This window comes from Pteronotus mesoamericanus, unplaced genomic scaffold, assembly GCF_021234165.1.
Source record: "Pteronotus mesoamericanus isolate MK-2021 breed Mesoamerican mustached bat unplaced genomic scaffold, CSHL_Meso_final contig_221, whole genome shotgun sequence".
Lineage (NCBI taxonomy): Eukaryota > Metazoa > Chordata > Mammalia > Chiroptera > Mormoopidae > Pteronotus > Pteronotus mesoamericanus.
Window position 1 is genome coordinate 2,547,276 of NW_026555092.1, and position 12,745 is coordinate 2,560,020.

General features: G+C 44.7%; 1 protein-coding gene across 3 annotated transcripts in view; it reads left to right on the forward strand.

Annotated features, from left to right (window-relative positions):
• Nucleotides 1-316: 316 nt before the first annotated feature.
• Nucleotides 317-12,745, forward strand: part of ZBTB40 (zinc finger and BTB domain containing 40) — a 60,335-nt gene continuing 47,906 nt past the window's right edge. For 2 of the 3 annotated variants that reach the window (XM_054571696.1, XM_054571697.1), the window contains exon 1: nt 317-467. The gene's annotated coding sequence lies outside the window, so the exon portion shown is untranslated. Of the gene's footprint in view, nt 468-11,076; nt 11,233-12,745 lie in introns of those variants that run through there. The other variant, XM_054571698.1, reaches the window with a different exon arrangement.

The window sequence follows — 12,745 nt, forward strand, 5'->3', positions numbered from 1 at the left end:
CGTGAACGTGATATTTTGGAAAAACGGAAATACTTTGTCTACTGTCCTGCCGTTCTTTGAAATAATATCCTAACTCCAGAGCTACCTCTGAGAAAGGCGGTGTAACTCGATTAGAACTTTCCTAAGGGAGGGAGGTGAGAGGAAAGTTGTGGACAGTTCAGGGTCAGATGTCAGAAGCGAGGCCAGCAGCCGGCCAGCCCCAGCATCCCAGCATTGGTGGAGAGCTTGTGCGTGACGCAGGCCCCTCCCCCGAGAGGCCCTCCCCTAGCACGTGACTATGGCGCGGGGCAGGTCGGGCCTCCCCCTTACCAGTTCTGTCCCTTCTGCGCTGGCCTCAAGATGGCCGCCTCGTGGCGTCTCTGGTGCTGTTGAATGGAGAAATCTTTATTGTTCCCTTCGGGCAGGAGTGTTCGTGTCCTCTATGGCGCTGTCAATAAAGAACGGCAGTTTGAATCGGTGCTGAACAGGTAACCATAGAAACGGGGCTGGGACTCCACGTGGAGACCCCTTTTATAGCTGAGGTTCCGGAGGCGCCCCAAGTGAGGGGATCACAGAGACCCTTCCGCGTGGCGAACGCCGCAGTGCTCTGCGTAGTTCCAGTAGCCCCTCGCCCCTGGATGCGAACTCCCGGGGGCGGCCTACACTCTGAGCGCAGGCTGGGCGTTGTTCCCCGTAGGAGGAAGGCTGCGGCCAGGGCACTGCCCGCTGTGGGGCCTCCTTTTCGCCCGGGGCTGGTCCTAGCCCCGCACCTCCTGCTACCCAGCGCGGTGGGATCCGTCGGATCGTTGGCCTTTCGCTATGGATACTCTGTCTCATCCCCCTCTCCCGCCAAGTGCCAGCACCAGGCACAGGCAGTCTGGCCTTGGGCCAAATCCATCCCCTCGCCTCCCCCTCCCGATTTCGTCTGCCGGGAACTAAGAATGGTTTTTACATTTTTGAATTGTGGTAGTTGTATGCAATCGAATTCCGGAGTCCATAAATGGAGTTTTATTGGAACACAGCCATGTTCATTGTTTATGTAGTCTATGGCTGCTTTCCTGCTACTAGAGCAGAGGAGGGTAGTTGAGTGTTGTACGGGAATGATCACTGGCCCCATGAGATGAAAATATCTGGCCCTTCACAGAAAGAGTGCCGACTCCTACCCTAGACACCAGTAGACCGGGACAGTGTTGTCCAGCGATTCCTCTGGTCACTTCTCACATAATGGGAAACTCCAGTTACAACTGTCCCGTGCAGTCGGGCTTTTTGACAAAACACCCTGACTTTCGTTATCTCTTGCGGTCTTAATGATTTATGCAAAGTGGGAATTGTTTCTCCTACTTTAAATAACAATAATACCGTCCACCCAGCTTCTACAAGAACTCAGGTGGTTAATTTATTCATACTCAGCATTTTGGGGTTAACACTTTATAAGCTAGTGTCCTTGTTTCTGTTTCAGGGAAGGAATCTTAGATTCTGAGAGGTTTAGCTGTTTAAAGGTGTGTCCTAGATCATTGGTCTGGCAGGTTGAGCTCATCCCTGGAAGCCCCGGTCCTGGTGACCCTTGGCGTACTGCTCAGCGTTTCTTCTTTCAGCCTCTCCCCCTGGGGCTATTGGTTCTTCCTTGAAATTGTATCCAAATCTTTGTGTAGTTTTTGGAGATTTAATTATAACCCCAAAGTGAAATATCTCTCTACTTGGCTAAATCATCAAACTTCTTCCACATTCCACTTTCTAATTTAGATGCCTTTTGTATATGGCAGTAGTCCTCAAACCTAGCTATGCATCACTAGTTTAACAGATGATTTCAGAACCCTATGCTTGCGTGCTTGCATTCGTGAATCATTCAGTATTTCTTGAGCACCTACTGTATATAAGGGATGATTCAAATCTCTGGAAGTGCAGTGGTGAGAAAGAGCAATATGATCTTTGTCCTATCATGGAAGTTTAATTCTCTAGAGGTTTGGACAGATGGTACACAAGTAAACGTAATTTCAAATACAGCTGGCATAGCATTGTAATAATAAAATTAGTAGTTAATACACACTGTGTGCCAAGAGCTCTTTGAGCTTGATTGACACTATGTGCTTGATTTACATAGATTATCATTTCATTTTCACACTACCACTATGACAGAGGTGGCATTAACATGCCCATTTTAAAGATGAAGACATTGAGACTCATAGAAGAGAGATCTCCAGGTTCACATAGCAAATGCATAAGGGAGCTGGGATCCGAACCTAAACTGATCACACCCACCACCCTGCATTATTCCACCTGTTTATCTTTTCTACCAACTTGGGACCTCAAGGGTAGGAGCCCCACTTTACCTGTTTTGGTATCACTGCCAGCCAGTACTCACAACCAGTCATCTGGTAAATACTAAATAAACAAATCCAGGCTGTTCCTTTAACAAATATTTGAGTGAGTGCTATGTACCAGGCACCATTGTGCTAGACCCTGTGATTACCAGAGTGTGCAAGATGGACCTAAAACATAGAATCTGAGACAGTAAAGAAATAACAGAATTATTCCAAATTGCGGCAACTGCTATAAAGGAAACAAAACAGTGCTAACCTGAGAGACCCTTTTAATCAAGATGGCCTAGGAAGGCCTCTCTTGAGAGAGGTGGTTTAAGCTGAAACTTGTTGAGTGACAAGAATCCAGTCCTGCAAGAAGGGAAAAAGGAGAGAAGTGGGGAGGCAGAACTTTTCAGCAGGTTCAGAGGCTGCGAGCTGGCAAGGAGCTGGAATGCTGAGGACTGGAAGGAGTGAGTGAGTGAGTGTGCTGTGGTTCAGTCCTGTGCTCTGAGTCCCTGGCCTGGAACCCAGTTTTGCTGCTGATAGAGCTGCATGCTCATGGGCCAGTTACAGATTAACTGTCTAATCTGTCAGTCGTGAGACTCCTTTTTCAAGAGTTATATTATGTGGATTAAATTAGAGAAAATGTAATAATATGTTTTGAGTTTTCTTGTTACATATGTTCCGGAATTCCAATCAGAGGAGACTAACCAAATTTGGCCCCAAATTGAAACTTTTTAAAAATGCTGAATAATAACAAAAATCCGGAAGTGTATTACAGACAAAATTGAAGTATCTGTGTGCGTTTCTATCTCCTGGGGGGAGGGGAACAGCTCTTACTTTTTCTTAATGTCGTTAAGAGTTGAACTTTTCCAGTTGGGATATAATTGTTTTTTTTTTCAACCAAATTATACAACTGTCTATTCAGAGCATTTTTAAAAATCATTTTAGTGTTTTAAGCTCAAAACTATTTGTGTTCCTCCATTATGTATATTTGCATTTTCTTAAAGCATTCTGTGAAAATGACAGGCTTCAGATTCTAGTTTGTGGTTATTTCAAAATTTGTTTGCAAATGATTTGGGTTTCCTCTAAAAGTTTTCAAAATAACCTTGCATAATTTTTAATATCCTGCCTACTCAAAGCAGGGCATTTAATACTTTAAAGCAAGTAGCAGACTTTTGAAATAGGTAAAAATAATATGATGTTTGGGCTCGTGAACATGAAAAATTACAGAGGCAGTAATAAGTGGAGCAAACTATGTAAGATCAGCAATGTCAAGCTTTGCTTTAAACTGTATCCAGTAACCAGATGGCACATGTCATCAGAAGATATAATCCAGCCCAGCAAATGGAGCACAGAGCTGGACAGAGAGTGGCACGTTAATGCAATGTTAAACAACAAGCCCTGAATTAAATTGCTATTTTAGGTTTGGGTGGGACCCCTGCATTTAAAGCATTGCAGTTTTACTCTGTGATTTGCGTCTGTTGGGTTCCAGTAAAGAGTAGGTGGTAACACTAGCTTTGAAGGATAATATAAAACTGCAGGAGGAGCAAGGGCATACTGATTTGTTTTTCAGTCTGTTTTATTTCAGTTCAAAGCATCGTTGCACACAGGCAGCTCAGGAAAAAAAAAGAGCCACACTTTGGCAATACTCAACTGCTTTTGGAGATTGAGGAAGACTAAGTATAACCAAAGTGTGGCTTGTTTTCTTGGACTATCTGTTGGCAAAGATGCTTTGAACTGAAATAAAATAGATTGAAAAACAAATTGGTATGCCCCGTTGCCTCATGCTGAGTATTTACATTACCCTGCTGGAGCTCTGCCTGTACCAGCACCCTGGGGGCAGGCAGTGACCCCTCAGCCTCTTTCAACTCTTCAACAGAGTGAGCTCTTTGATTTTTACAAGGATATTGAATTGGGATACATGGTTTCTGGATCTCCAATAGCTTGCCTTCTAAAGTCATCATCTTGTTAAATGTAGAGAAAGCAAGCTGTAACCACATAGAGGAGAAAGTAAATATTAAGGACATTTAAATTCAGAGAAGAGATTGTCACTTTTTTTAAAGTCGTGCAGAGGGTGCAGTATTTCATTTGCAGAGAGCACGCAGTTTTGAGACTCCTGCAGGCCTCTTGGGAGAGAAGGGTAAGGAAAGAAAGCTAGCTTACTGCATTTCCCTAATGTTGTTAGCTTCCAAGTCATGTTGTCAGATCCTCAAAATCATGACGCCAAGTATTTCATGTCCTGAGATGAAGTAAATGTGTTGCAGCTGATCCACGTAAGGCAGGGATTGTTAATCTGGGGTGAAAGATCCAGGTGCAAGGGATCCCTGAACCCTTTGAATTTGCCTGCAAATTTTGTGAATGTTATTTTCCTGTGGGGAGAGCCCGTTGTGTTAATCAGATCTCTGTCCTTGACCCCTCAGAGGGTGCAGAGCCAACAATGAAACATCACATCACCAAATCAAAGGAATAATGAGACACCCCCTGAAAACAGTTTTCTACTGTTGCATGGCTTTGATCTCAGAGTTTCGAAATTATCTTTCCAGGCCTTGTTTCCTGCCTAAAGCAGTTAAACATAGCTGAATGGTCATTCGTAGTAGAGTTGTTTACCCAATGAGGTGCTTCAGATGTCCCTTAGAGGCCCTTGTTTGTCCCTGTTTTACGTGAGACTGGTGAAATGGGGGCATGCTGTCTGGCAGCCTTGTTAGCAGATACAGTAGTTGTTTCTTCTGACAGGTGAGAGGAAGAGTAATAGAAGCCTAATTTTTTGGCTCTAGGCATCAGCTTCTTTAGGGATGGATTCAATTCCTCAGGGTTAGAGATGAGGGTTAAAAGGGAAAGAGGGTGGGAGGGGTGGATTCAAGGAGGCAGGGACAGAGGAGTGGAGGAGGAGAGGATGCTGCCCCTGCACCTGTCTGGTGTCCCTCTGTATCTGTGAAAGTAAAGAGCTCCTCTTTCAAATCAAACTTATCTCAGAACTTCTCAAATGCTAGGACCTCTGAGGAAGTCAGTTCATAGATGTAATTTTGGTTTTAGTAGTACTCAAAGGGAAATAAAAGGAAGGAAATACCTTTTAAATCTTTATCCTAGGTTATTTTGTAATAATGACACCTCGATAGAAAACTTCTGTAGGCCAGACTTTGTTTGACCCATACAGCATTTAATAGTCAGTTGCTTACAGTCGCACGTCGGAGATTTTACGTTCGTCTGACCTCTGCAGGAATTTGGATGAGTGGCCTCTGCTGAAGGCCTTGGAGTCTGGTTCTGGGACCAAAAATAGAGAATATTTTAGGAAGGTCCCAAGGAGGATGAGGAAGATTAGAAATAACAGATTAATTACAAGTGTAAATAATACGTGTTGAGACTCCAAATATTGGTTACTTGAAATTTTAATATAAAAACATAAGTGAACATTACCTAGTTCTATTTCTGGCTTTGAGAAAACATTGTGAGAGGTCACCTAACCCACCAGTTTCTTCTCTCTTTCTCAGCTGTCTAGGCCTGCGGCCTGACAGTTGGATCTTCCTTCTTGACTCCATTAGCCCCTTGTCCCCACTAACTCCGCAAGATGATGTCAGGGGCTCTGGCAGCAGTGAATTTGCCATTTTTCTTCCATCTGGTACTTCTCTTCGGTTCTAGTCTCAGTGAATGGCACCACAGAGTTGCCAAAGGCAGAAACCTGGGAGTCTGCCCATGTTCTTGCCCTTCTCTGAACCCGCCCCCCTCCTTCCTTCCACTCCTCACCCACTGAGAGCATACATTTCTATGGGCTGTGAGCCTGCTGGGTGCCTCCTTTCTCTTGGTTGAAGCGTCTATAATCTCGTGTCCTAGGTTACTGCAACAACCTTCTAGTCGATCAGCTGGCTTCCCGCTTTGTTCCTCTTCCACATGCTTTGTTCACTGTTGTCAGTGATCTCTATAAAGCACAGATCTAAACATGTCAGTCCCAAGCTTACAATTCTGGAAAGACTGTCTGCCCTCAGGATAGTTCCTTGGCTCGGCGTGTGCTACCCACGAGCGCGCTGGCTGCGCCCTTCTCAAGCCTCATCCCAGCACCCTCTCCACTCCGCTCTCACGCTTCTGCTTGCGCCGTGGTAAGCATTCAGTGGGCCAGAGAATCTCATCCTTGCAGGCCGTGTGGCCCACACTCTGGGCTTTGAGGCTGCTGGATTTCCCTGGCCATGTTATGAACCAGGCCAGTGGCGATGCTGCTATCTACACTGGCCATTAGGTTACTGGATGTTGCTTTAGTTCTGTGTGGTTCCTTTGTCCTGAGACTATATGCTGCTTGAGATGTATAGTCAAATACCATCCTAAAGTCACTCGTAACTGTTATCTCTGTGTGGTTATGCCACCAACTTGATAAACAGGTTCATTTATTTTAAACTTTAAAAAATTGCTTTTAAAAGTCAAATTTTGTTTTTTAATTATGTTAGCAATTTACATGGTTCCAAAATCAAAACAAGATAACAAAGTACATTCACAGAAAGTTTTATTTCACTCCTGACCCCTCTTCCTCTTGAGTCTTGCTGTCAAGAGTTTCGGGCTTTTGCCAGTCCATTAGGTAAGAAATAACATATCAGTATAGTTTAAATTGGTCTCATTTTTTGAGATGCAAGATACCTGCCCAGTGTCTGTGATATAAGTTGCAAAAATATTTTTTCCAACTTGTCATCTGCCTAACTTTACATGCTTTAATGCTGTACAAAAGTTTTACATCTTATATAGTTATATTTATCAGTCCTACAGTGTATGTATTACTTTAAATTTTGAGTCAGAGTAAGAAAGTTTGCCTCACCCTCAATTTATGAGGAATTCATTAATGTTTTCTTCTAGTACATACATGGTTTCACTTTTATATTTTTTTAATTTTTTTTAATTTTTGCTTTTTAATCCTCACGTGAGGACATTTTTTCGTTGCTTTCAGAGAGAGAGAAAGGGAGTGGGGGGAGAGAGAGAGCAAAAGAGAAACATCAACGTGAGAGAGAAACATCGATTGATTGCTTTATTGTATGTACGCTAACTGGGGATCAAACCCGCAACCTGGGTTTGTGCACTGATCAGGAATCGAACCCATGACCTTTTGGTCTATGAGATGATGCTCCAACCAACTGAGCCACACTGGCCAGGGTGAGACTTTTATCTCAGTGACAATCTAGGACAGTGGGTATGAGCATATTCTGACTCCTGTGAATGACCCAGGCCTCATAACCTAGAACTGCCATCCCTGTTTTAGGGCTCGCATTGGTCAGTGCTTGGGGTCAGGTTGGCGCCAACACCCCGCTTTCACTGGCTTGAGTTAATGGAGAAAGAGTGAAGTGGGCCTCATACTGGCTGGTTCGTTTTCCGGTGCCATGAGTTCAGCCATTGTTTTGAGTTTCAAGCTCCTAACATGATGTTAGGAACATAGTAGGAACTTATAAATTTAAATACCAGTGAAATTTCCTGCCCTTATGCATTCAGCCCGTAGACTGCTGTGGCACTCTAACTTCTGAGTGTTGCTCTGGAGCCCTGGCAGTCATTAAATTTGACCACTCAGGCACTAGCTGCTCATAGAGCTGGCACTGTGCTGGCAGCCACCCTCAGTCCCAGTCAGATTCAAACTAGAGGGCGAGACTTTCTAAGGTCAGAGTCCAAGACAGCAGACTAATTGGCTTCTATAGTTCTGGACTTTTTTCCCGGGCAGCAAATTGTTGAGGATGAAATTTTCCATGTCTTCCTTTGAACATTTTTGAGCAAATACTGTAGAGTCCTGTAGGTTCTTTCCCAAAGACTTTTTTTTTTTTTTTTAGTTTCTTAAGTTAACCCTCTTGTCATACTCCCTGGCGATGGATGACAGAAAGATAGAGATGAAAATAAGTCCCATGTCTTCAAAGACAAAAGAAGCTTACAGCACTGGGAAGAGGGGAGCATGGAGTTCGTCTCTGAAGTGTACACAGAGGTGGGCGCGCTGCGCCGTGTGAACGGACAGCGGTGCACGGAGCGGGCGGTTCGCAGTCTCTTCAGCACTTCTGCTCCTTAACTACAAACATGCAAGAAAAGAAGGGTTTTAAGCTGGTGTCTGCCTCCCAGGTGTGGCATAAACTCCTCGAGAGCAGGGATTATGCTGAGTTTCTTCTCTGTACGGTGTCAAACCGTTAAGGGCACTTGGCCGAGCTCAGTAAAGATCTGCCAGACACACTGTCTACTGATGAGGCTGGGAAATTGGGCCCGGGAGTCGTGCTGGGGCTGCGTGGGCTTCACATCCCGCAGCGGCGCTGTTACCATCTGTGTAGCCTGGGACAAGTCGGTGGCTTGAGAAATGTGTGTACGCTGCCTCATACAGCACAGGCTAAGTAAATTCTAAATAATGTCACCTGCTCTTCCTTAGCAATCACTTCATTTACTGTATATCTGTGCAGTGTCCGTGAACAAAGAAGTTACTTAAAAAGTAGGAGAGAGAGTCTGGATCAAGAGCTTAACTGCTTTTTAAATTCTCAGGCTTGGGCACCGGACAGCGGTAAAGGTTCCAGCTCCGGAGGAGGACGGCGCGGGCTCATTTACCGACTTTGCCGCTCGCTGGCTCTGTGATTTGGGGCGAGTCATTTAATCTCTCTAGACCTCCACCTCCTCAGTTGAAAGTGTAGTTAAGAATAGTAACTGCCTCACAGGTTTCGCAAAAATTATGTAAGACCAGCCATGCAAAGTTCTTGGCATGCTGCCAGGGATATCATAGTGAATGTTCGCTGCATACTGTTGGGTTGCTACCTTAACCCTTCCAAACTGTGTTTTTTTCCCTTTCCAAATGTCTTCCTCATTGCTTCCCATTTAGAATGTATAGCTCAGACATGGGTAACAGGGAGAGTCTCATATCTGTCATTAGTTAACGGGAAAGTCTTAAAAACACTTTTATTTCTCAACACTTTAGTTTCTCATCTACATAATGCAGGAATCAGACCAGGTGATTTCACAAGTTCTTTGTATCGCCTGCTAATTTTCAATGCGTTGAGGGCTTTGAATGAAATCCCTGATTTTAGCCCAGAGATCTGTGTTAGGAGAGGCCTAACCCTCCTCACTCTATCCCATTCTCCCAGCCGCCTCCCCTCTCACCTGCTGCACATGGGCGTTTGGAACACCCGCAGAAAAGCCTGTGCACAGGAGCGGCAGGAGGCTACTCTACTTTCTCAGAGACGGACTGAAAAATTAGCGCACAGTCACTGCTGTTAGGTACCTGCATGAGGGTACCCCAAGGACAAAGCTGAGTCCAGCTGTACCAAAGAAGAGACTGGAGCCACAGAAGAGTCCAGGAACTCGGTGATCGAGGCGACAAGACAGAAAGGCAGTTGACGCTGCCCACACAGTGTACGTTGACCCTTAGGCTTTTACCTGCCCAGTCTGGAGGCCAGGCATTTACTTCATGGCAAAGACAGATGCACCATGCTTCCAGTAAATTGAGCATACAGTCTCTTCTTTGGTTCTTTTTTTTAAAAAATATTTTATATTTTTGGAGAGATGGGACAGGAGAGAGAAAGAGAGGGCAAGAAACATCTATGTGTGAGAGAACCATCAATCGGTTGCCTCTCGCACACGCCCAACTGGGCACCTGGCCCGCAACCCAGGCATGTGCCCTGGCAGTGAATCAGACCCAGCAACCTTTTGGTTCACAGGCCAGCACCCAGTCCACTGAGCCACACCCTCCAGGGCTCTTCTGTGATTCCTAAAAAGCTTCCTAATGATACCTGACCTTGCTACCTTTTTTTTTTAAAACAGATAACGGCAAGGAGTAGATATATTTCACTAGTAAATGAACTAATAAATCGACTTTCTGATTTCTACAATAGTTCTTACATGTTTAGACAGTATTATCTAGTCTCCCAAGTCTAATTAACTGTGAGACTTTTACAGGATAGGGTTTTTGTGTTCTGACCTCCAGGAATTAAACCTGTGACCTCTCAGCTTTCAAGATGATGCCCAAATGACTGAGCCACGCCAGCCGGGGTGGCTGTGATTGTTTTATTTGAAAAATCCAGGGGCTGTCAGGGTACTTAATCCCGGTGCTCCAGGATAAGCAGGAACTGTACCTGGCCGCTTTGATAGGAGAGATTGTTTGGCTCCAGGACGTTGTCCGTGGGAGCAGAGCAGGTGGTGGAATTTGTGATTAAGCCCTCTGAGGCTTTCCTGATTTTATGAAATGTCAAGGAAGCACATAATATTGATCTTTAATTTTAGACTTTATGCTAAGAAAGAGAATATAGGCCTTGAAATGCTACTGAATACCATTTTGAGGGGATCTGAGTAGGAGGCTATGGAAGATAAGTAGAGATGTCTGATTCTGTGGGGGAAGACTGATGGCACGGTAGCTAGAAAGAGTATGTCACAGCAGGTTATTTATAGTGTCATGGCCAAAATCTCTTTGCCGTGTTCATTTCAGCATACATTTATCGTTTGGCTGTACCATCCTATGCCCCTTCAAGACTTAACCATGCTCAGGGACCACTGGACTCTTGATCAGGAGCAGTCTGACCTCCAGTTACTTTGGCAGCAGCCGGGGAAGCTGGGCTGGTCCTGGAAGACTGGGTTGCTGAAATGCACTTTAAAGGCGTTTGGGTTGGTGCCAGGTCATGGAGCCTGGTTATTGGAATCCTCCATATTTTGTAGGCTTTATTCCCAAAGCTATTTTGGAGTTTGTTTTTCAGGCCGGAGCCAAGGGCAGGTGGAAAAAGAAGGATTTGAGGATGACTCATTACTCTTCAGAGGTAAAGGGTTGCTTAGAACATTATGTAATAATTAGATGTGAAAAAACCTGACATTTGAGAACAGATAGTGTTGTAATCCTCTGTGACTCAGAGAAGGTTCCTTGAACCAACAGCATTCATATCACCTGGAGCTTATTAGAAATGCAGAATTCAAGCCCCTTCTCAGAACTCCTGGATCAGAATCTTTTCTTCAGCAAGATCCCCAGGTGATTCTTAAGGTGCGCATTGAAGTTTGAGAAACTGTCCTAGTGGGTAGAGGGCATGGGCTTAGGGATCAGCCAGCTGGATTCAAATCTCAGGTTCTCGACTGATTTGCTATGTGACCGTGTGCCTGTTCCTTACCTTCCTCACTATCAGGACTTATTTTAAGTTGGGTTTGACTGTCTTGCCAAGTTGTTAGTGTTAAAGGAGGTAACATGTAAAAAGTTCTTAGAAACATAACAAGGTACTTAATTATTAGTAGCTCTTATTAGTGGTTGCTTAACCGTATGATTTGGTAGAATATGAAAAGAGAGAGCAGAATAGCATTAGGACTCACGCTGCTGTGAGACGTGGGTTAGTAACTGAGAAAAGCATGGCCTCCTGGGCCAGTAGGCAGTGCATGTGGTTGGCTCACTCACCAGTTCCCTCAGGGTGAGATGGTAAGTGTACTTGTTAAGTGACCAAGAGTTGACAGCTATACCTCTTCATGGCTGCTGAGCTCTTGGAAGGGAGAGTTCTCTGCGGAAGTAGTAGCTAAGTCTTGGCATCCACGGATGCCTTGGCATCACAAAGGAAGCAGCCATGGCTTGGGAATTGAGCCCTGGCCTTTTTTTTCTGCCCCTTATTAACTCTTGTCCATAAGACATTGGGCTCCCTGAGCCCTAGTCTTCATCTGTAAAGTGAGAATGACTGGGATGGTGAGGAAGACATTATTATCATAGCATCATCCCTCCTTGGCGTCTGCCATAGAGCTCAGCTGGACAGCCACCCACCCCGCCGCTGGCCCCAGAATACCCAAAGGTGGATGTTATGTCTGATCCAGCCACTTTAGACTCTTCAGTAATGGAGTTCTTTGGAGCTATCCTCGCTCCCTGGAGTTCCCAATGACCAGGATGTGCCCTAGGTCAGCACAGAGGTCATTCGAGTGTTGCTGCAGCTCTCAGGGGCCGGAACAGTAGTGTAGACTAGCATTTGGGACGGAGTGATGATGGTAGTGACGATAACAGTGGAAATAACAATGACAATATGTATGAAAAGGTACTGCTGTAAACCCAGGAGTATCCAGTACAGAAATCTCCATCCCTTACACTATAAATTGCTGCCTTTCACGCCCTCAGTGTAAGAGAAGAGACCAGATGACAGCTGCTTTTGAACTTGAGAAATCTGGGCCTGCTAAAAGCTATAGTCACCCTTTTCTAACCTCACCAATCCTCCTTGCATTCTCAGAAATAATTGCTACTGGTTCTCTTTTAACTTAGCTGATTCCTTACATACCTTACATTTTAAATCATCTTTTTGTGTGTAGCAAATGCCTCATTTCTTGTCTCTGAATGTGTGATCTTTGCTCTAATTATGTTGAGAGTGCCTGTTATTTCACCCGATTCTGGTTGTTTGTGAGATACTAAGTAGCCATGGGGTTAAAGCTGACTCAGATCAAAGAGCACTCTGCCTCTCAGGACCTCAGTTTCCTTCCCTACAAAGGAAAGAGATTGGATTAAGGTCATCTGGTCATCAGACTAGTACGTGATA